General features: G+C 51.2%; 1 protein-coding gene across 2 annotated transcripts in view; it reads left to right on the plus strand.

Moving 5' to 3' along the window:
• IGF1R (insulin like growth factor 1 receptor) overlaps positions 1–24,132 on the plus strand; it is a 221,020-nt gene that overhangs the window by 134,793 nt on the left and 62,095 nt on the right. The gene's annotated exons all lie outside the window — the stretch shown is intronic.

Consider the following 24,132-nt stretch of genomic DNA (forward strand, 5'->3'; position numbering starts at 1 on the left):
GCAGAGTGTAATTGAATTTAAGGGCCGCTTCCGTGGAGCTGTGACTGACTGACTGCTTATCAAATGCCCGCCGAACGTAAACTAGGATGGCTCTCTGACACGGGGACGACGAGGCCGGGGGAGCCTGTCCTGTGAAGTCTCGTCAGTGGGCGCCGCTGTGTCCTGGCCTGGGGCGCTCTTTCTCTTCCCTTCGGCAGGGTCGGCCCGCCCTCTTTCTGAGCTCAAGTGCAGCCTCACTCCTCGGAGGGAACCTTTTCCGTCCACCTGGGCTCTCCTCTGGGTTTCTGGAGCCTCGCTCCTGTCTCCCTCCTTGGAGTGGGAGCCTTCGGGTGCGTGCCCCTTCGTGGTTTGGAACAGCTCAGCCGCAGACCCGTATACCAACCACATCTTCCATTCCGTTCCTGACCTTGGCCCTTGGGCTCTCGGCGAGTCCGGGAGAGTGCGGGTGAGGTGGGCGGTCCTCAGGGCGAGGTGGGCGGTCCTCAGGGCGAGGTGGGCGGTCCTCAGGGCGAGGTGGGAGGTCCTCAGGGCGAGGTGGGCGGTCCTCAGGGTGAGGTGGGAGGTCCTCAGGGCGAGGTGGGAGGTCCTCAGGGCGAGGTGGGCGGTCCTCAGGGTGAGGTGGTTGGTCCTCAGGGCGAGGTGGGAGGTCCTCAGGGCGGGGTGGGCGGTCCTCAGGGCGGGGTGGGCGGTCCTCAGGGCGAGGTGGGCGGTCCTCAGGGCGAGGTGGGCGGTCCTCAGGACGAGGTGGGCGCAGCGGGTGGATTCTGCTTTCGTTGGCCTGCGCGGCCTGATGTGGCCCAGCCTCAGAGCTGGTTTGCGGGCAGACACATTCCTGATGTTCGTTCCCACCGAGCAGCTGGGGCACGGTGTTTGCATCCGCTGCTTTGTGGACGCGAGGGCTTCTGTCCTGATGGGACTACCTTCACGATTCCCTGGGAATAACTCAACAATAGTTCCCGTTTCTGAATGGCCCATTGATAATTGTAGCCTAAAATTTTCCAGAATTACACAAGGTTTTTTTCTTTCTTTCTTTCTTTCTTTCTTTCATTCTTTCTTTCTTTTTTTTTTTTTTAACTGGGAGAGGAGCGGGAAAGGGGGCCATCAGTTCCAGAAGAAACTTTCGGGCAATTATCGGCTGTCAGGAAGTGTCATGTAATCGTAACACAGATACGTAAGCTTATATCACGTAAGTCATTAATCATGCGTGCTCTTGACAGGGAGAGATTATGTTCCAGTTTTGTTTTTTTTTTTAAAGAAAATATTAAAAGCTTAAGCTTTTTTTGTTGTTTGCTTTTTTTATTAAACAGTAATTTGGAGCCAGTAACTTAACCTGTTTTTCATAAACATGCTTGCTCCAGGCAGCCAAAAAAATGTTCGTGCTCCCTACATGGCCGGGGTCCTCAAATGAACTTGCTCGCTGGACCACGATGACTCCCGTAATTGCTCGGATTATGGTCGTTGAGTAATAATACGGACCCTGAAATCGGGGGTTGGATTTCTTGCGGCCAGATGTCGGTGCTGCCCGGTTTATGAGGACTCACTCCCTGCCGTCTCCTAATTCAGACGCTCCGTGTCCCCACAACCCTCCTCCCCTCCCCTCCCCCGGAGCAAGGAGCCCGTGGCTTCTCCATGGCATGTACTAGTTCGTACCGTGTTCACAGCTTGATCTTGGGCCCGCCCGGGGCCTTTTTTTTTTTTTTTTTTTTTAAGGGGATTTTAAGGCTTTTCAGCCTCACCAGGACTGGTTTTTGTGTCCTCGGCATCGCCATGGTGCCTGGCCTGCAGTGGGGTTCACGTCTAGAGCAGAAGCAAAGCGTTTGTGGTGGGACCATCGGGGAAAGCGCTTCCTCTGGCCTCTGCTTGGTGGGGGGGGCGGGGGGGGGGCGGGGCAGGGTGACCGTGCGGGGAAGGAGTGGGGGGGAGGACTGCAGCTCCCACGCCACGCTCCGTGCTTTTCCTGCGAGCTACGTAACCGAAGGGTCCGATTCTGCCGAAAACTGTTGCTTCCAGCTTGTGTCTGCTTCGCGCTGTCGCACCCGCGATGCAAGTCCAGCGGCATGGAGGCACGGGTTCATGGGGGTGCCAGTCCCACCCGGACGCACCGCGCTGGAGAACACGCTGCACTCTGGGGGCGACCGGAACTATCTGCAAACGGAGCAGCCGCTGTCAGACTGGGGACTCCGAGCCTCGTCCTTCCTCTCGCTGAGTCTCGCGATGGCTCTGGGAGGCGGAGCCGGCCTGGCTGAGCTGGGGCGCCATTGGCTCAGGCAACAGGGGTCAAGGGCGCCCTGGACGCGGAAGGGTTTTAGTTGGAAAGAGACGTTCAGGGCGTCCTCCTGCAGTAGCGGACGTGAGCCTGGCTTGCTCGCGGGCGTGCAGCCACGCTTGGGTGCTGTTACCCTTATCAGCAGTTTTCGGTGGAGGTTTTGTGGGGGTTGGCCAGCAGGGCACACCTGAGTCCTTGCCTGTGTGTGTGTGTAAGAGAGAGTATTGAGTTATCTCACAGGCTTCCGTGGGGCCAACGATAATGGGATCCTTTGGCAAAAGTAACACCGGAGTTTTAGGGGGCCAGGACAAGAGAAAAATAATGCAACACGCAGGTACATACGCACGTATGTGCACACACACACACACGGGATTAGAAGCCTCTGCTGAGAAGACACAACTAACAACCAACACAACCGTTTCCCGTGTGTGGGGGTGGCTGGTAGGCAGGAGTGTGGTAGGACTGTGAACTCTTACCATCTCTCAGCAGCGAAATGGAAACAGCCATCTTTTTCCATTCTTCACCCTTTCAGAAAAAGCTGGGGGTGGTGGATTTCACTGTGGCATAAAAGTTTCTCTCCACAGCATGCAGGCTTCCACAGGTCTTTAACATAGGTGTGCACCCCAAGGGTTGACCTAGATAAGCCCTGTGAACCCTTCTCAGTTTAGTTTATAGTTAGATGTTAGGCTCGCCAGGTCAAAGGGTGGGGACAGGGGACGTCGACCAGGCTGCAAGGGAGTCAGGGAGGAGCGCCAAGGAGCTGAGGGCTGTCTGCTCAGCTCGCCATGTGTGTGTGTGTGTGTGTGGCGGGGGGGGGGGGTCCGGGAAGAAGGCCGGCCCCCAGTCTGCACACCTGACCCCATGCGATGAAGTATGGGGTCACCCCATCCTGTAGTGACTCGCTGGACACTGGCCAGGACTGCGTTCTCCACCAGCCACGTTCTGTACACAGAGTGTCTGGGGCCCCAGCCCGATGACTGCCATGCTGCTGAGGGAGGTTTGCCCGCGGGAGGGTGGGGTGGGGGCTCAAGGAATTGTGAGAGCGGCATGCAACCGTTAGACTTTTGAAAGTGCCGCAGCTTCCCTTTCCTCCGTGTCCGTGTGGTTTCCTCATTCACACGCTTCCTCCTTCTGGGGCAGGGCCTGAGCTGCAGGGGAGGGACTTTCCTCCCGGGGCACGTGGGGGCTGCCCTCGGCTGTGTTCGTACGTTTAAAAAGAAGCCCACCTGCTCTTTGGAAGGTTCTGGAAAAGGGGCTTCTCCACTGACGCTTCAGTGTGTTTTCTTCTGCGCTGCCGGCTTCCTGAGGACCGCTGCGGTCCTCCCCGTCTGCCTGGAAAGGGGAAGGTGGACCCCTTCCCTGACGCCCTGAGAAGGGATTTTCTGTGCGTTTCGCGGTTGTTCTGCTTTGTTTCTCCCTGCGGATGGGACGAGCATTCCAGCTGGGACGTTTCCTTTGCGGTCCTTAAGATGACCTCCTTGCACAACTGCAGAGCAGACCCCTTCACCTCTGCCCCTGGACGAGAGGAGCAGTGGCATCCCGCCACTTCTGTACAATCTGAGCTTAGAAATCTACGCCACGCAGGCTCACTTTTTTTGTTGTTGTTGTTTAGTTTTTACTCCTGTACTTCCCTTAACCAGGAAGAGACTTTTTTATTAAAACTAATTTGGCTCTGGGTTTCGTGGGGGGGCTAAGGGCCAAACAATCTATTGTCCTTTGGAAGTCAAGGACCTGCTGAACAATGGGTCCATTGTGCCATTGCAGTTGGGGGCTTGGGGGACAGGGGGAATGTTTATAAAAACAAACTTCGGAGAACGGGGACAGTGAACCTTGGCTCTGTTTACCTGGCGCTCTCAACGGGAGGTACTCATTTTGCTGGAAGGAGAAGGAAACGCAGGGCTGTCATTAGGAAGGGCTTGATGGAATCGATACGGTAAGAATGTTTCAGGTTTTTCTCTCTGGGGGTTGGGGCAGTCACGCACTTGTTGTTCTGAAGCCAAACTCTGAACACGTCTGTCCGAAGCAAAAACAGGCCTCCAGCAACGCTGTGTCTGGGCCAAGAGCGACAAGGATCCCGGGTCCCCAGAGCCCAGCTTTGAGATGAACTGTTAGAAGGAAACCCTGACACAGAGCGGTTTTGGAGGTGCGAGAGGATCCGCATGAGCATTCTCCTGGGAGCCAGAGGTTTTCGACGTTGAGACGCAGCCACACGGGGACGATTCTGACAGCATCTCGTGCCATCTGGGAGCGAGCGTTTGTAGAAAATCTATCGAAACCCAATTGTGCTCTAGTCTTTATGCGATTAGCAAATGGCAACAGATGTCACACGGAGAATGGGGTGGACAGTTTTCTGTTTTGTTATCAGGTTGGATTTGGACAGCCGCATGCTGAATTTCAGAATTTCTTCTGGCAGTTGCGAGGTGTGTCCTGTGCTGGCTCGCGGGCCTGCGCTCCGTTTCCAGACACCCACCTGTTGTTTATTTTTTTTTGTTCAAAATTCAGTCCATCGATTTATTCCTCAGCATCTTTTTTCCACCTAAAAATGAGACTATTGGCGGCTCACTGGTAGTAGTGAAACTCCCAGCTTATGTGGTGGTGTCTTCTCTCATCTGCAACATAGAAGGGGGGTGGGTCTCTGGAGCCGCATCAGAGCCAGCGGGCAGCCTGCCCCAGGTGTGCTCTGTGGTCCGCACCCCCAGCCAGCCCCAGAGACAACAGAGATGCATAAGACGGAGCCTCTCTCTCGCTCTTGTTTGTCATTGCTTCGCCTTGCCCATTCTGGGTTGCATCTCAACGGAAGTTTCGTATCCACCCAAGAGATAGTTTAAAATGTGCTTTAAAGCCTTCCTGTGTCGACACTCGCTTTCGCTGTGTGGATAGGATCCCTCGCCTGCCTGCATTCTTCACAGGGCCACCGCGTGGGGCCCTTCCAGCAGGACGCGCCCACCGCCTGTGCTGTCACTCGGCCGTCCTGCAGACACACCCTGCTCCTTGCAGTCTTCTGGGCTTCCTTTGGGGCAGTGGGATCGCTTTTTGTTTCCATTTTCTTTTTCTATTTTTTTTTTTTACCACAGGTAATAGTCTATTATTTTTAAATGACCAGTTGCTAGAGGAGAAACTACATCTAGATACAAAGTGCCATTCTCGTCAGCGGCCCCTTTTCATCACAGCGGCGAAGAGTAAAAGCATCCTCGCCAGCAGCCAAAACATACTAATACTGAAAAAAATTCCTGGGAACCATGCACGTTCGCCACCAGCTCCTTTTGTTTGTTTGTTTTCCAGAGCAGATGGGCTCATTTGCTTTTTGCTTAAACATTAATCAAAAATCAATTTATGGCAATGTAAGTGGCACTGGATAATTCTCATTCTGACGATGGCAAATAATATCTGTTTGTTCACCTTAGATAAGTGCAGGCGGCAGTGAGACGGAGCTCCATGAGGGAAGACATACAGCCGGGTGGCTTAGAAATTAGTGTTCGTATGCACACGTGGGAGGGAAAGGAAGCGAGCATGCTACCAGAGGGAAAAGCAAAGGGAATTCCAGAGCAAGGACAGGGTAGCAAGTAAATAAATTAGCAAGATGGAGGGAGAGTGATGATCGAGTTACATCTTTGCAACACATTGTTCTGACCTGTATGTGGTGATGGGCACCGTGACAAAAGGAATATTCCAAGGTCCAAGGTCCGGACATTTTAATGCCCTCCAAAGATGCTTTTATAACTCTACTGCTGATCAATTGATCTGTCTGTCTATCTGTGTATCTATAGATCTATCTATCTATCTATATTTGGGGGGTTGGGGTGGGGGAGTGTGACTATATTGAGATCAGTACATTTTCCCCCTCAACTTCTACCTGGCATGTCTATTTCTAAGTAATTCACTCGAGCTACTTACGTTTGTGCAAATGTAACTGATATTTTCTTGATACTAGAAAACAGAAACTTAACTTTTGCTGAGTAACGGCATCTATTTTCCCCGCAGAGAGATATAGATTCTTTCATTTGAAATGTTTCGAGGAAGCGAGAGACCATCGACATCATTATTATTAAAGATTCCCCTTTTCATAGATCCGTTGCTCGCAAGAAACCCGTTTTTAAAGGAACCAATGGGAACGTCTTTCTTCCCTGAGATTCATTTAGCCTTGAAAAGGCCAAAAGTTTAATGAAGCTGCTAAATGCCAATCTTTTCTTCCTTTCGTTGGAGAGTGTGCTTCAACTATAATCACATTTGCATTGTTGAAAATATTAGCAATTCCGCAGCCAGACCTCGGAGAGAGCCGGGAAACGCAGAGGTAAAAGACTTCATTAGGTGCTCTGGGGGCCCTCGGCACTCACCACGCGCTGATCCACCCAAGCTTTTCACGGGAGTTTTTTCCTTTCTTTTTCTCCCCCCCCCCCACTCCTTTATTGAGGCATAATTAACAAAAGAAAATCAGGGGCCATCTGTACGGAGGTGTACAGCTCCGTGTTTGGGTACACCTACGCGTGTTAAAGTGAGCACTCCAATGAAGTTCATTAACACACCCATCCCCTCACTTGGGGTGAAGCTCCCGTGAGCATGTTTGCTGGTTGACCTTGGACGGGCCTGGGCAGCGCCCCAAAGTTGGCGAACTCTCCTTGTACCTTGTGTCCAGGAGGCGCTCAGTGACTCTGAGAGTCCGGAAAGGAATAACGAACACGCTTCTCATGCTCTCTCAGTGTGTGTTACAGAGCAGAGAAACCGCGACTGTCCCTGTGAATTGTGCCCCCGAGTGTATTTCTCATTGACCCCTACTGAGGGTCAGAGCTGGCCGGCATGGAACTCGGGAAACAAGTCTGTCTCTCTCCCTCCCCATCATATATATTCTCTCTTTCTCCTTCCTCGCTCTTCTCCCCCTTCTCTTTCTCTGTCCGATCTGCTGTGAGTTGAGATGGCTCTGTGCGGCCCTCTTTTTTGCATGGGATCGGCCGACGCCTCACCTGCCCCCTTCAGCTCTCGGAAGGCGCACCTGCTGCCGGGGAGGCGGGGGAGGCAGCCGTGATGAGAGCTCCAGCACCCGGTCACCCGTACGCGGTCCACAGCTGGCTTTTCTTCGGACTCCTCTGAGACATTTTCTTCTCTCCTTGTAGCTGCAGTGAATATCAGGTGTCCCCTAACTGACCAAAAATAATAATAACTGTACTATAAAATTGGCCGCTTTGCAAAATAAGAGGTTAGGGCAGCTCAATTCAGGCTCAGAATTTTACAGCATCTTTGGTTGCTCCGCCCACCGTGTTTTGTGCTATTATTATATTATGACTACGGTCAGGAGCTGTTTCCACTTCATCTCTGTTGAGATGCCCTGCCCAGTGTCTGGCCAGGGGCTGCCCTACAAACAATGTGACATTGACCAAAAGCCAAAGTGGACCCTCCAAGAGCTATCAGCTGGAGGCGGTCAACGGCGACACTGTCCAGCTGGACAGCCAGTGCTTTGGGGAAGGGGGTCTGAGCTGTGTGCCTTGTGCCCGCCCAGCTCTGTGGGATCTCTATATTTGAAAAAAAATGTTTTTAGTGAGAGTTTGATTATTGCTAAAGGTGCACATCTTTAACACATATGGGTATGGGAGAAGAAATGGTTCCTTGACTTGTCAGTCCCCTCGTGGGCAATGGAGCCCGTCACCCACAGACTGAGTGTTCACACTCAGGGGTCCATCTCCTTGCAGTTTAGCTGGTTTCGATGAGCATGTAGTCAGCCAGTACCCTCAGCCTAGCCAAGAGGTGAAGGTGCTCCTCAAGCCCGCAGGAGGGAGGGCGAGAAGTCAGCCACTCGTAATCGTTAGATCTGTCCTTATTTATTTCCCCTGTTTTTTTTTTTCCTAACTTCTCTGACTCTCGTTAGGTCTGAAGCTTAAGCAACACCATCTTCCCTTTGCCAGAGTCCTGCCTTCGCCTTGTTTGTCTGGTGAATGCCAACTCCAAATGTGTTACTTTGATGCCTAAGATCTTAAGTTTTATTTATTGTTAAGAGTATTCAACTTTGGGGTTTGCTTTTTTTTACCCTATTGTATTCTTCTAAAGACACAGAATAGAACGTGTTCTGTTAGAAACAGCATAAACAGACTTTTCATAACACAATCCTACCATATGCTAATAACTTGTTAGAAGATATTGTAGAAGAAAAGAGTCTGTCTCCAATGAACCCAAGAGAAAGCACGTAAGAATGAACATGGAAAACTGAATGCTATTAAAAATGCAAAAGACAACTTGAATAAATGGAACGACATACCATATTATTAGACAGGAATAATCCACGTTATCAAAATGTCTGTTCTCCTCAAGTTAATTTATAAATTACATGTGAATCAGATACCAATCAGTTTTTTATTCTTAATTAGACTAATAGGGGAATATAATCCGACAAGAGGTGGCCCTCGGGGAGAGAGAGCAGGAAGGGACCCAATGGAGGGGCCAGCGTGAAGCACTTTTCTGGATCCGGACACAGGAATGTGTCGGCTCTGTAGATGCTTGGCGGGCAGGGGGCGGGGCATCAACTTGTGGACTTGCCTTTCAGCCCTGGGTTCTCTGGCAAACCATGCCAGCAGTGGCACTGAGATTGTGTCCAGGTGAGAGAGTAGAGGACACACCGAAGCCTCTCTCCCCGAGATGCTTTGGGAGAGCAGGGGGATGGGGGGAACTTGCAGGTCTGCCCCAGGTGGGAAGTGGTTTGGGGGCAGAACGGGAATTTTCAATGAGAGAAGGCAGGAGGCTGAGCTAGCAGAGAAAACAGGATGAGCAGGGAGAGCTGTGTGTGGAAGGAAACGTTGAGAGACAGACGCAGGCCAGAGCTGCAGGGGCTCTGGCCTGGGGGCTTGGGAGGACACCTGAGCCGGGAGCCAGCTAGGAGGAGAGGTGGGAGTGACTGGAGGTGTGCGGAGGCGGGCAGGGAGGATGAGGACTGAGTGCAAATAGCTGGCCAGTCTGGGGTGTGCCTACTGTGGGCCCGAGTCTCCAGCAGAGACACCATCAGAACCTGGTGCAGCCCTTAACCTCAGCAAGCTCAGGGTCTAGTGGGAGGGAGAGACCTGCAGGCGTCATGAGAACACAGTGTCGGGGGCCAGAGCAGTTCTGCGGGGGCAGGGGAAGCCACAGGGAACAGTGGCCTCTCCTGGGCAGGCAGGGGTCAGGCCTGGAAAGCAGAGGAGCCGTCCGAGTGCGGGCTGTGTGCAGCTGGTGGGACAGAGCGGCTGGAGGGAGGGGAGCTTGGACGGGAGAAGGCTGCCTGCGTGGCGGCTGGGGCCGGGCTGGAAGGACGGAGGGGGACTGACTGCACTGAGTCAGTGGAGGCTTTTTGCCGGAGTGGTGACTCAAGGGAACGCGAGTTTACTTGGGGCGAGGCCGACACTAGAGGCGGAAGGGGAACGTGGGCCTGGTGGTGACAAAGAGGACCCCCAGGCGGCCATTTTGCCCAGTGTGGCATCCTGTAAGGAGTCCTTCCTACCTCTCTTCATGCTCAGGGCTTGGACGGGCTGGCCGTCTGGCCAAAGGTGACCACACAGCCTGCCCTCACAGTGTAGACTCAGTGGAGGTCCCTCTCGGCTGCAGCCTCCTCCTACTGCCCTGTCCTTCGCCAGCTCAGCAAGGTGGCCTGTGAGGACCTCCCAGGGGACCGCGCCTCTCCTGGGGAACAGCGCCTCCTTGCTGGGAGTGGCAGGTTTTCTCTGTGGAGGCCCTAGGAGGATGGTGAGGGCAGAGAGAAGAATCCATTGTGATTCAAGTCCAACTAGATGGGGCACTGCCATCCAAGGGGGGGTATCCCTGGTGAATTACATCCTCCCTGGAAAATGCAAATGGGCTGCTTCCTTCTTGTCAAGTGCCATTAATGCCATCATCTCGGTTTCTTTTTATACATGCTTCCGGTCGAGGGCCCTTCTCCACTGAGATCACAGCTCAGGAAACTTGCAATGCAAAGGTCTAAAAGGGCATCTGATTCACCACAGTGCCGTTAAGGGCGTATTGTGTAAGGGGGCAATTTTTAGTACAGGGATGAAAACAACCGAGAAGACACAACTGAAAATTAACTTAAAGCTGGGGGAGCAAGAGGGAGGGTCCTCTCGCTCCCTTCGGATTGTTTTTAAACCCTAAGAAGACGAGTGAAAAAATGTGGGGAGACAAAACCTTTGTGGTTTTCCCCAGAACGAAAATGATGTGAAGCTGCAAGTCAGCAGTTCTCGCCCAGGGGCTCTGAAGGACGCCCACTTGTGTTTATGCTTACAGGAGACCCTTCGTTGTCTCCCCGCTCTGGGTTCCCTTTGTCTCTCGTGCGGGCGGCCACCCGATTCCATCCGGGGCGAGGATGGGCGAGCTGGCATCCCGCGCCTTCAGAGCCACCGCTGTGGACCAAGGTTGTTTACTACTTTCTACTCCGAGAAGCACGCCAATCACGAGGGCCCGCCCTCCCTGCTGTCCAATCGGCTCGTTGGGAAAGTCCACCTTTCCCAGGGCCCGTCGATGACTGGCTGGGGCAGCTGTCAGTCAAGCGGGCATCCCGCAAGGATGCAGCCGGAGTATTAGGGACTTGATCACCAGAGCGGAGGAGGAGTAACCCTCCCCATAAACAAGATGTGGGGGCCCCCCCAATAAAGCCGGGGATGGGGGCTCCGCGGCACTACCCAGCCCGAGGGCCCCACCGGAGCAGAGTGGGCTGAGCGCAAAGTCGGGGAATCCCTCCCCTGCTTCCCTCCCTCCCTCCCTCTGCCTCCCGCCCGCCGCCGCCGCTGCTGCTGCGGTTGTAAACACGTTTCCCTCCATGTCTGTTCTCCCTTCTAACAGTGGCCATTACAGGCTGCTGTTTACCAAAATCCTGCAGTGCGGAGCCATCCGCCCGGCCCAGGCCTCCGTTGCCCGTGCCTTCACGCACTGATTCTGCCAACCCCCCCCCCCCTTTTCCTCCTTCTGGTCCGCAGAGGAGAGGAGGCTGCCTTGCGATCAGCCTCGTTCTCCCTTTATGCCTGCCCATGTGGGACAAGTCATGCTTTGTCAACACGCACCATTTTCCACGGGGAACGTGCTTCCTTTTAAAATCGCGTGCACGGGCCACCTTGATTTTGCTTAGGAGCGCTGCCGCGGGGATTGGCGCAGCTCTGGGAGCACTGGGCGGTTTTTTGTTGTTGCCGTTCTGGGACGCGTGCATTGGAAGCTATTTTAATTCTGCGTTTTCTCACAAAATGGGTTTTGAATCCTTTCCCCCTACCTCTTAGGTTTGAGATATGCCCCCTCCCCCCTTAAAAAAAAAAGGCAGCATTGTGTTCAACTAGGTGTTTTTGTACCTTCGTCTGTGATCTGAATCAGGTTTCCCATTTCCAGCTGCACAATGTGCTTGTATTCAGTGTGATAGGGGCGTCCTGGACATGAATTATTTGCGACAGGGCTGCCTGGAAGATGCGGAGCGGAGTTTGCGTCGCGCGGAGCAGCTCCAGTGCCTGAAGCTTCTCTGTTATGTTCCAGGGGCTCCAAGCAGAAAGCGCAGGCAAAATGGCAAAATACAGCATGTGGCATTGGGTTCCAAAATTGCCCGTTTTTAGGAGCTGTTATTCCAGATGACATCCAGTCTAATATAAGCTTTCTCTTTAAATGCATGGCAGAGTTATTTATGGGGATGGCTTGCTTGGGCTGTTTCATGAGAAGCCTTGTCAACAAAAAATGATGATTTTTGAGGATTTTGAGGTTTGGGTTTAAGGCTGAGTGGGGACTGGGCTTCCTTCGTGTTCAGAGTCACTGGCACCGGGGGAGAAGGCAGCCCCCTCTGCATTTATAGGACTCGCAGGAACATGCCTGGAGGGGCAGCCATGGGGGGGGGGCAACTTTTCAGCAGTGGGGCACTGGGGGTGATATAGTTAATGAAAGTGGGGAAGTTACATGACAAACATACATGTAAGAAATGGCCCATGGTCGCCAGGATTTGCAAGAGCAGCCCCCAGACCTCCTCAAGCCCCAGGAAACAGGTCCTCTGTCAAGTTCGCCATGGGGTCTGCTTTGGTTTTCTCACTCTATCTTCATCCCTCTCTGCCTCTGTCTCTAAATCTGTCTCTGTCTCTCTCTGTCCTCCAGTCCATCCGTACCCTCTCCCTCACTAGGGATCTTTTTTTCCAAGACGATCCCATTAATGTATGTTAGGATGTTGTTGTTAGAAGAGGTCCACCTTTCGCTTCAGGGTTTGAGAGAAGCAGTTCTTGTTCGTGACAGGTAACGGCAGGAGGGGGAGGCCAGGGCTGGGACAGGGTTCTGCCTCCGGGCCATGGAGTTCCTGGTGGTCATCATAGCAGTTTGTGAACTGGCAGTTAAACTAGGCAACTGATGGCAGACCCTCTAAGGAAGCGTGCATGTGCTGTGGGGACATCTGCCCCAGACCCTGACCCTCACTGGCTCATCCGGGGCCATTCGTTTCACTTCTGGGAGCCTCCGAGTGCCCCGCCTGAGATGGGAACCCAGAAGGCTGTGCAGCATTGGAGGGGAGTGAGCCTGCCTCCTTGCTGGGCCCCTGCAGGGGCCCGAGGTCCTGACCCACCCCGCCCCAATCTTCCGTCTGCGACACCCCCATGCGCACCTCCTCCTCACTCAGGGTGGCACGCGGAGCTCACCTTTTGCTGGGTTTCTGCGTCAGCTGCTCTTCTCTGGCCAGGTCAGCCTGTTCATTTTCCCATGCCAACGGCCTCTACGTGCCAGTAAGTCACGTCTGAATGACCCGAGCATGCTTCCCTGCTGGAGAGTGCCCGGGCAGGCCGGCCCGGGAGCCAAGTGGCTTACTCCTGCACGCATAAGTGGGCAGCCGAAGAGCCCTGGCTGGTCTGCTACGTAGTGACTGGAGACAAGTTTTGAGTTACCTGGTGAATCTCCTGAGATCATGCCTTGAATCCCTACCCGGGGACGGGTTGCCCTTCTTCCCCCCATGCACGACTGGGCCCCGAGCTCTTCCCGATCTGACTGACTGCAGCCTGCCTTTGCCTCCTGTGCCTCCAGCCCCCAGCCTGCGGCCTGTGGCTCTGCCGGCCACCAGGCTGCTCCGTCCTCCTGTGAGTGCAGGACATGGGGAGCTCCTGCCCCCGTTCCTTACCCAGCCTCCCTAGTTCCAGAGCACCCCTCCCAGCCAGCCACACCTTGCCATCCTCTACCAGCAACTCTAAACTGCCCTCCACAGGGCCACCCCGCCACACGCGCTCCTCACCCTCTTTTCGTGGGAGTCTTGTCCTCGCCACTTGTGGGACACTGTGGAGTGTCCTCCGTGCTCTTGAGTTCATTTTTTTATTTTCTGTGCCTCTCTAGTCTGGGTGAAGTCGGTCTCACCGAGTGGCCCCTGGGCCGTGGGGCCGGACACGCTGGCACCCCAGACACGTGACTGTCCCTTGGAGCCCATCTTTCCTCACCTGCAGAGAGGGGAGAGAATGCCTCTCCCTGGGGGGAGCGGTGAGGATTAACTGTGCTTGGCACCGGGTGTGTGCCCAGGAGGTGCGCCGTGGTAAGCGCTGTTTTTATCAGCAGTAGATGGAGATGGTACCTCCTTTATAGGACCACTGAGAGGGTGGCTGAGAATCACCCCAAGTCACTTACTGGGGGATCTGACTCACCTTCCTGTGCCTTTCCTCCATGGGGACAGGTGCCCTGTGCTCTACTCATGTCCTTTGGTGTCCCAGTTGGCAAGCTCTTTATAAATATTAAACAAAAAAAAATGAGCTCTTCATGTGTATCCATTTAGAACCTGTTGCTTTGTGAATAGTGATTTTTTTTAAAGAATAAAAATGAATAGTTAAGAAGTTCTAGAAGCCCTCAACCACACTGGGCCAAACAGGAAAGTGGGAGCCCCTGAAGACGATTGTTTGCAGGGCCCACCGGGCCCTTACTGAATCATTGTCAAGTGCGTTTTTAAAGTGATGGAGTTGTCAGGTGGAATCTCAAGGAGGGAGGAAGCCAGTGACTCTCGAATTGCTTCCAGCTCGGCCCAAGGCTGTGCCGTGGTGTCGGTTTAGTTTATAGAAGCAAGCAGGTGGATCCCTGGCGAGGGGTGGCCACGCAGCAGAAGCAGGAGCCTACCTTGCGGTGGTCACTGTGGGTCCCCTCTGCCACTGTTGGAGGTGGGGGTGTGCCCTGGTAGGCACCTTCCCCCATCCTAGGTAGCCCTGAGCCATTAGGACAGTCGAACAGAGATGCTGCTAGAACATTGGGAGGATGCCTCAGGGCAGGTGCCGTGCTGAACGCTGTGGGTGCCACGATGGAGCTTTCCTGACCCAGCAGGAATCGTATGGCCAGGTATTATGACGGGCAGGGTCCGTATTCATCACCAAGGGAGCTTTTCAAACCATATATCAATAGCTTGGTGGCCTTGGGCAGCTCACTTAACTTTCCTAAGCCTCGATTTCCTCTTCTTCTTCTTCTTTTTTTCACGTAGCAGACAAAATATCAGAGCAAGGGACAAAGGAGATAGCCTGTGTAAGAGGCAGGGGCTGAGCGTCTGCTGAGTGTGGACAGCATTGAACTGGAGCGTGCCTGCCTGCATGAATCAGTCCACTAAGTTATTTTAAGTTTGTGCCTGAACATAAAGGGTGGATATCTATCCAAATAGAAAAAGAATTGGATCCAGGCTCCGAAAGGATGTTTGCTGTTCTTTAGCAAAATACCATTCTTCTTAAGTTTCGTTCAATCATTCCACAAAAATCTGAGCATCTGTTTTGTCCCAGGCACCGTTCTTGTCACGGGTGGACCACGGCGAGCAGATGGACCCGTGCTTTCTGCTCATGTAGAGGCGGGCGTCGCGCAGGAAACATAGACGTTAAAGAAATAGACGTGTGACGGTGGCCCTGTGGGGGGAAGGGCAGCCTGCCCTGCGTTTCCGTATGGAACACCAGCTGTGTGTTTCAGTGTGTCCGTGCATCTTGGGAAGGTCTTTCTGTGTAAGAATGATGATTTGCCCTTTTGCCCGCCACGAACTCCATTCTCAATGGGCGGTAGGAATCAAGTTTTGGGTGAGCGGGTCGTCTGTTGCTAGGGAGGAGAGGGGTGTTGTAGTTGAAAGTGAACTAGAGATGACGCTGAGGAGACAGCGCATATTGGGTTTTTCTTGGTCCGTGCCTTAAAGTTACTCAGGGAAACCAGGTGTGTTCAAGGGGCTACTCCAAAGCAGCCTCAAAATTCAGCAAGACTATTTTGCGTACATCTTTTAAAATGTACATACAAACACCCCAAGCTCACGGCTCTGTTCTTCCATGCAGACCAGAGCTGTCCAATAGGACTTTCTGTGAGGATGGAAGGGCTGTTCTGTATCCGGCCTGTCCAATGAGGTGGCCCCTTGCCACAGGTGGCATCAGAGCACCTGACATGGGGCTGGTGGGGCCGAGAGGTGAAATTCAGATTAATTTAAACTGGAGTAGCCAAATTTGGCACATCACCACTGACCGGACAGTACCAATCTAGACCCGAGATTAACTGGCAAAATTCTTCCCTCTGAAAGTCTGTGTTTATTTTGATGAGGGACATTAAGACCCACGCATTTCATTTTTCTTGTCATATTTAGGGTTCATCGGGGGTGTGCAAATTTTTTTAAAAAATGCAACACTATCAGCTAGACCAGCTGTCTAATTGTACACATTTTCTGGGGCTGTTAATGTTGATTATTGGCAAGTGCTACATACTCCTAGTGACTGAAGAACCATAAAACAAGGAAATTGCCTTCTATAACTAAATACCAATGGGTTTCTTGGTTGAGAAAAAACAACCAAGAAAGGCTTCATGATTTTATCACATGGCCACCGACACATGGACATTGAAAATGAGCCGGATTTTAGACATTGTATAGCGAAATTGCCACTCTCATTTGGGTTTACAATTTTCATGGAGTTGCTTTTTCTTTCTTCTTTGGGTGCATCTGTGGTTTTTCTCCTGCTTTGTTGTTTCATCAGGTTGGGAGGATACATAGAGCCTGGCTGGTCAGTTTCAGTTTTATTTAAATTCATTTTGTCTTCATTCCTTCTAACGTGGCACTGTCCTGGGAGACACTGAGATCAGAGCGCTTCGGGGAAACGCTGAAATATGGAAACATTTTCATGAAAACATTATTTCCATTTATATTTCATTCTTCTTCTCAGTAGAAAAATATTTCCAACTGAAACCTCTCTCCCCCCTCCCTCTTGAAATGAATTGCATGCTTTAGAAATAACATCCATCCGCCCCACTGAACAAGGGCAGTCTCAGCCACTTCACAGAGAGAGAAAGGCCCAGAGCATGCCGGGCTGCGGGGGCCCAGGCGGCCTTTCGGGATGCTAATAAACGTGGGCGGGGCTCTCCATGCGGCTTCTCTACCTGGCAGCACAGCACACCAGAGCAGCATCCAGCTCCGAGCTTGCCACGCAGAAACCTCGCTCCGTCTTAAACCATCATCGTCATCGTGTTTTATTTTGCAAAACTCCTGTCTGCCAAGGCGAACGGAAGAAACATCTCTCCCCAGAGCCCACCTGACTGACACCTGGGCCCAGCCCTGCCTGAAGGCGTCTCTGCACACACCCAGGCGTGCCTCGCCCTTCCTTGAGGAATGAAAGGCAAGCAAGAGCTTCTGATAGGCAGACTCCTGCCTTCATTCACTCTTTGGGTTTATTGTCATTGTTCCTTAGTGACTACACTCAGCTTACTGGGAAGCCCAGCCTCAGGGGCAGGCGAGCCCTTCTTCCAAACAAAAAAAAAGGTGAAAATGCATACAGAAAAAAAAATGATGTAACATAGAAACACATCCAGTTTGAGCTCCACGGTGCTGTCATTTACAAAGCCCATGAATCTTGGGGTCTGTGTAAAAATTCAGCACGTTCACTTGTATCATAGTGAGCAGTGTGTTGAGCTTATTGGTCAGGCCCATTCCAATTCATTTCTGCAGCAGCCAACGGGGTAGGTTCTACCAGCGTTGTGTTTCTGATGAGCGAATGGAGGCTCGGAGAAAGGGGAGGCTCATGGTCACATGCCTGGGAGCTGGTAGAGGCGGGGAACAGGACTTGAAGCAAGGCAGACCCAGCTTTGAAATGCACGCTTTCATCCGCGCCACAGTTTCTACCCTCCGATGGCAGACACAATTCTCTGTTGGGTGTTTTCCTCCTAGGAAGAGCCCATTAAAATGACAATTTCCAGTTGATAAGCCTTGCCTTCAAGAGGGGCAAGAGGCCCTCGGGTTTCTCCAACCATAAGAAAATGAAAAGTAATTGCTGCGTATCGGCACTGATTAAGTTATGATTTTTGCCATCTTGTAAACGCTTCAACCAATATCAAGATGTCTAGGATTGTTCCTGGTAAAAAATGAGTCACTACTTAAAACATGTCACATTCTGAAATGCATTGATTAACTGTATAGTGATTCAGTCATAGGATGTTACAGCCTAAATGTGAGAAGAATGCATGCGTGTCAGAATTAATTTCCTCAGCCAGGAGGAAAAAGCCGGCACACTCGGGAATCGCGGTCCTGTTGGCCCTGCCCGCTGTTACATTTTTGTGCAGGCAGAAAGCTGCGTGTCTTGGTGGTGGGTATCAGGGTCCTGACATACGGACTATTTCTTGGTCTCTGAACGGACGATCAAAGACTCCAGTTTCGGTTGCTCATATCCAAAAATACAGCGGAACTTCGTTTGGACTCAGTACGTATCGCCGAGGACAAAAGCCCAAACGCTTGTGCCATCCTGGCAGAAATTCAGGTCACGAGTATCTCCGGGACTGACTGGACTGGGAACTCCCTGAGAGCAGGAGCCTCTCCCCGCCGCCTCTCCCAGGTGCGCGATGAAGATTTGTCGCATGGAAGAGGGGACAGAGAAGCACCGGAAGCCTGAGCAATGGCTGGGACTCCTGCGCCCGTTTTTTTGTTGTGTTTTTTTTTTTTTGTACACTATCATGCTGGAAATCTTTTCAACATAGATTATGTACTTCTTTGCTTCTTACTCTAGTGAATATAATTTAATCATTTCTGGCCGACTCGGGGACATCAGAGAGCATAAATTGTTGTATTATGCATAATACAGCGATAGCCTCAAGGCCTAGTGGGAAGCAGTTTGCCTTAGACTGAAGATTTCTTGTGCTTATTGTGTTCTTATGGTCTGGTTTTATCATTTTTATGTCTCCATTTCTGTTTAATAGACTGATTGCGCGAAGACGAGGAAGCGGTGTCTGTCGGCTCTTGCTTTTTCCCTTTGCTGTGGGGTAGTTTGAAGACAGGTTTCTAAGCTCGTTAGAGTTGCACGTGAGTTGAAAGCTAGCTTCTTTCTGGTCCTTGGCTCCCTACTCCCGGAACGTCTGTTGCTGGAACTCTGGAAGGATGATGTTCGGTCTGTGTTTGTCCTTCACGCAATTTTTTTCCTTTTCTTTCTCTGTGTCCCTCCATCTATATGTGTATCTTTCTCTCTCTGTCTCTCTCGCATAATATGCGAGTTTCTGGAATCATCAAAATGAATAGAACACCTTGATCCACAGCAAAGCCAAAACAGTGGTCAACATCACCTTCGAAATGGATGCAATCCCCAGTGCTGTATCCTGGACCTGCCCTCGGCACCTAGTTTAATGACGCAGGATTCTAGGAGGGCCCCCTGGACCTCACTTACAGATAACCATACCGAAAGGGGCTGCCTTAATCAGCTTGGTATGAGGGCCTCCCCTCCCTTGCTGTTATTCCAGCGCCCCTGGGTGTCCCTCCTTCTCGGGGACAGCAGCCTTCCACTGTCTGCTGCAGCGAGCCCCTCTCAGCTGTTGCAGCCTTTGCAAGGGAACTTTATTTTAGTTAATTCGGGAGGCAACACAGTATAATAGAGTCTGCATCCTGGAGTGAGGCCCGCCTGGGTCCACGCTTCACCAGCCGGCACTCTGACCCTGGACAAGGGAGACAGTCTGTGAGCTTCAGTCCCTGTCTTCAGGAAGGAGCTTGGTGGGATTTAATCAACGTAGTTCCGGGTGCGGGGCGGGGGCTTTAATCAGTTAGGACCTCACTCCGTGCCTTCAGGTATCACTGTGTATATGTGGCACCAGGTACTTAAGGCAGCTGTGCCTCCTTGTGCCTTGTCTTCTTGTCACACACCCCATAATGCTGGGGACACCAGAGTGCAAATGCTAGCTTCTGCACATTCCTTTTTGGCCTCGATTTTTCATTCTTCCCCAGTGAGAACCAGTTCCTTTGAGGCCAGCAGCTGGGGCGGGGCGGGCTGGGGGAAGTAGATCGGGATTTTCAGGTGAGATCGGAGTGCCAACTCTTCCCGTTGCCTTCGCTACCACACAGTGGCGAAGGAGGAAACTGTAGGGCTCGTGTCGCCGGGAAATCGCTACTGCAGGGGAGATGTCTGCTGAGGCGAGAACTCGGTCCCTTTCATGCGTAACAGGAAGAACGGAGAAGCCTATATGGTCTGTTGCAGATGACAGAACAAAGGACATGGCCAAACTGGCAAAATACGGTTCTTGCCGCATTCAAAGCTCAGAGACAGAGTTGTTATAAGGATCCAGGGGAGCTGCGTGCGTTTTTTTTTTTCCTGTTCCTTTCACTGTCTTCCCTATGCATCCCTCAACCATCTTACTTCCCACTTCCACCGCAACAGAGAGAGAGTCGGATGCATACTGAACGTTAGGCAATGTGGTCAGAATGGAAAGAGCCCTCAGCTTGCATGCCCGGGCCTCTAGCAGCCTCGTTAATCTCTAGCAACAATATTTCTCTGGGATCATCTGGAAAAAAAAAAGAGCAGATTTGCCTCATCTCCAAATTATTTATGAAAGTGTCAGTGACTGTGTTAGGGAGGTGGGGGTGTTAGTGACTCTGGTTCAAGTATGAAGTTCAATCTATCATTCAAAGGGAGACTTTGGAGGTCACTAATGATTTATTTATTAGTGTTTGTCCTGGTAGCTAAAAAGTCTCTCAATGTGGTTGAGGAGCATCCTATAAGTCGCTTTTGTTTTCCTTTATGAACTTCCAAGTACCTATTATTTATTTTCTTTTAGACGAGATGGGGTGCATTCAGGATGGTATGGCCATAGTATTGGTTAACTTTGAAATTGGAAATAATTTCAGACTTGCAAAGAAAGTCACAAAAAGTACCCCGAGTTCCGCATAACCTTCACCCAACTTCCCCAAAGGTAACCTCCCCTCACCATCATACTATGTATGCGAACACTGATGCAGCACTCAGCTTTGCCATCTCTCTCCAGTCCCTTTGACTCTGGGACCATGTCTTAGTCATTTCATACTTTTGCAAAGCATGGACCAGTTATTTCATAGAATGGCCTTTGAGCTGCGTTCACACTTCCTCCTGATTAAATTCAGGTTGTGCTGTCTTAGCAAGAAGATTCCGGAAGTGCCAGTGTGCCCTTCCCAGGGCGACCCATCAGGAGACCCATGCATGACACAGGCACGTGTGTCATTTCAGATGATGTGAACTCGGATCGCTTGGTTAAGGTGGCCTCTGTGAGTTCCCCCGTCATTGTTACTCCTTCCCCCTTTGTAATCAGAAGCATCGTTTGGGGGTTAGGCGCTTGAGACTGCCCCATTCACAGTGCTCTTCACGTATTCTTCACCTACTCATTTTAACACCCATGACTGTGGTGTTTGCCAAATGGTGATTTTTCTATTTCTGTTTCCTATACTTAGTAATTGGAATTTTGCTCTGAGGACTTTTATGTGTTTTTAAAATGAGGGACAGAAAAACTTTTTAAATAGCAATGGCAGCTCCACTTTTTCTGGGAGGACAATTATGAATGATATGTGGCAGAAAAATCTGCAGAAGCCTAAGAAATCTCAAATATGGATGTTATTTCAAAGGTCGTTGTCACCTTTCCCCTCTGAGGAGGTAAAGGAGAAAGGAGGAGATCTCAGCGGCCCCCAAAATAAGTCCTGTTTGTTTGGGTCCTGGCTGCAAATTTCTCTTGCCTTTGAGGACTCGGACAGGGAACCCAAGTAGAGGACTAAATCTGATTCCCAGCCCTAATTAATTAAACTTCAGCAGCCCCAAATCAGATTTGTGTGAGGAAATCATTATTTTGAATTCTCCATCACTTAAAAGAGTAAAATTACTCTTGACTTTTACAGAGAAGGGGTTCTTTAAAATTAGGTTAATTTTTCTTCCATTTTAACCCTACCTATGTGATCCTTTGTCTTCTTTTTACTTATCCCTTCAAAGGAAAAAGTGTTTATATGCCTCAACTATAATATTTCATTAGAGGCTGTGTATCTCCTTGATAGCACCGTGAATGACCACATTTTTTAATATCCTGCAACCCACCCCGGTTTGTAATTTTGTTATCACACTCAGACAAAATCACACGAGGTACACCAAGCTTCCCGTGGCCCTTATTTTTCCTCCCTGATATTTGGAACGCCTCACAAATTAAATTTTAGGAGTTTGAAATGTAACTGTTATGTAAGGAAAATGGGGGAAAAAAAAAACCCTCAAAAAAGAACCGGAGCCGCCCAATGGGATAAGCTGTGCGGTCACGCATTTGCTGGACAGAGTAGGAATGTTGTCGGTAGACTCCATGATTCTGAAATAGGGTGGATGCTAACGTGCCTATATGGCTTTTAAATGTGTGGCCGCGCAGAATTCACAATACGTGCACTTAAAAGTTCTTTCGTGTCTGCGATCTCTCGGTGAGTGTTTTAAAGTTGGCCGCAAAGCAGAGCGAGAGACGTAACATTTATTCGAGTGTTCCGTCCGGACCCCCAGCCCGAGGTTGGAGTTAAGTCCGGACGTAGCCATTAAACTTACTGCACATGCGATTGCAGACCCGGGGCTGCCACGCGGCCGCCGCGCACTCGGCTAGCGCCAGCGCCAGCGCCGGCCAGGCTGGCGGGGCGGGGCTGGGCGTGCGCGTGCCCGCGCGCGGAGGGCGGGCTGGCCACGTGACGGCGCCCCAGCCCCGCCCGCCGCCACGTCACGTGGTCACTGGACGCCACGTGCTTGGAGTGGACGGAAAAGGGAGCGGTCGGGTGTGGCGATCTGGTTTTGGAAAAAAAAAAAAACACCAGCCCCATTTTTCTTTTCTCCCCTTCTAATTCTTCAGTCTCGATCGCCGAAAACGTAAAGGTGATTTCACGTGTATCGCCGATCGTGCCCTCCAAACTTCTTGGCGATTCAAGTTTCGCCACGGAAACGTGGTTTCCGTCTTGCGGGGGCAGCGAGGGGGTGGGGGTGGGGCGAGCCCACAGCGCCAGAAGCCACGCGGCCTCCCTGGGGACGGGACGTGGAAGGCTTGGACTTCCTGCATGTCGATGAGCCGTTTTAGGGCGGAAAGTTAAACGTTCCAAACTTGTTATACTACGAACTCGAGTTTCTTTTTAGCGGTAATTGAGTTCGGAAAACAAAACGGGGGGAAAAAAAAAACCCAAAAACAGAAAAGCCAGTTGTCCTAAAGTTGTAATGAGAGCGTGCTGCAAACGCCGCGAGCCTGGCGGCCACAGTGTCGCCACTTTCCCTGAGAAGGCGGCGCCTGGGGTAAACAACTTGGGTAAAGAATTTGCCGAGGTCACCCGCTGCTGGCCGCGAAAGTGCTTGGGCGCGGCAAACAATGTAAAATGGAAGTAAAAGACGGGCATGTGTTTGCAGAAAGAGGGAAAGTAACATGAAGAAGGGCGTGCATTCCCAAGTCGGACTCAGCCTATTGTTCTGAGCTAACGCCCAATTACTCATGCTCCCGTTAGACCCCGAGCTGCCGCCGCAGCCGGGGGCGCTCATGCCGCCGCCAGGCGGGCGCGCGTGCCGCGGTCCCCCACCGCCGCCACGTGGACGCCCGCACCCTCCTGAACTCCTGGCGCCCCCTAAAATTGCAAACCCTCATGCAGATCTTTTTTTCGGCGCGCTTAATTCTTTCCATTTTCGGGTAGGAAGTTAAGGTTCTCCTCCGTTTACTTTTTTATTCACTTTCATTAAAAAATGCAACAAAGCAGAGGAGTTGATTAAGGGCGATGGCAGTGTACAAGTTATTGGGGAAAAAGGGAAGTCTCGAAAGATCGAAACCTCATCTTTAAAAAATCAGACACGCACTGTCGTTATTAATAACTTTGAAAAATGCAGCTCCACCTTTTGCTAAATTATTTCATTGGAGTAGTTATGGGGACAAGGCAGTTGGTAGGTAATCTGTGACTGGTCATCAATTACAGTGATTTCCTGGCATCAGCTCCAGAAAATCAGAATATTCATGAGCTTTCTGGTTTGACTCAGACCTTCGGGAGCCATGAAATTTTCCTGTTGGGATGAGAGGAACCGCTGTCGGTGATTTTGGCACCTGAACGAAACCAGGAGAGTTTAGCGGGAGAGACGGGGTGATGTCTGTTCGCTAGGTTCCCTCGTCCCGCTTTTTAATTTGTGAAAGAAGTTGTTGTGTTGTTGTTGTTGTTTTTTTTAAATCACTTTAAGCGTGTGATCCTTTTTAGAATTTACTGTTGAGGAAGTGGTTTTGTTGCTGTGAGTTTGTTTAAACAAATCACCGAGGTTTTTGTTTTTCATTCTGTCTGGCCAAGCAAAATTGCTACACTTTTTTTGAGGAAAAAAAAAAAAAATCATGAAGTCCTCGCTGTTTCTGTCTCACGTCGATCGCTGTTTTTCTCTCTTTCTCTAAAATCGATCAAGTAAGTAAAGGTTAAAAAATAAAAGCAGGAACTACTGACCAGCGAGTGTTCCTCACCACCCCCCCTCCTTTTGTGATGGGGGGACAAGAAGGCAGACACTAATGGCGCCTCTCACAATGGAGGTTTGTTTGTTTATTTTTTAACTTAATGGAGGGATTGTAGATGGTTTAAAATTTCCTTGTGCCGGGACAGACGGAGGGGGAGAAAGAGAATAATTAGCCCATTCTAAACCATTTCGGCAGTAGGGTCCCTCGGCATTAACTTAGGGCAGTAGCCGAAGTCTCTTTGTGGACCTCAT

This window comes from Phyllostomus discolor, chromosome 12 (assembly GCF_004126475.2).
Source record: "Phyllostomus discolor isolate MPI-MPIP mPhyDis1 chromosome 12, mPhyDis1.pri.v3, whole genome shotgun sequence".
Classification (NCBI taxonomy): Eukaryota; Metazoa; Chordata; class Mammalia; order Chiroptera; family Phyllostomidae; genus Phyllostomus; species Phyllostomus discolor.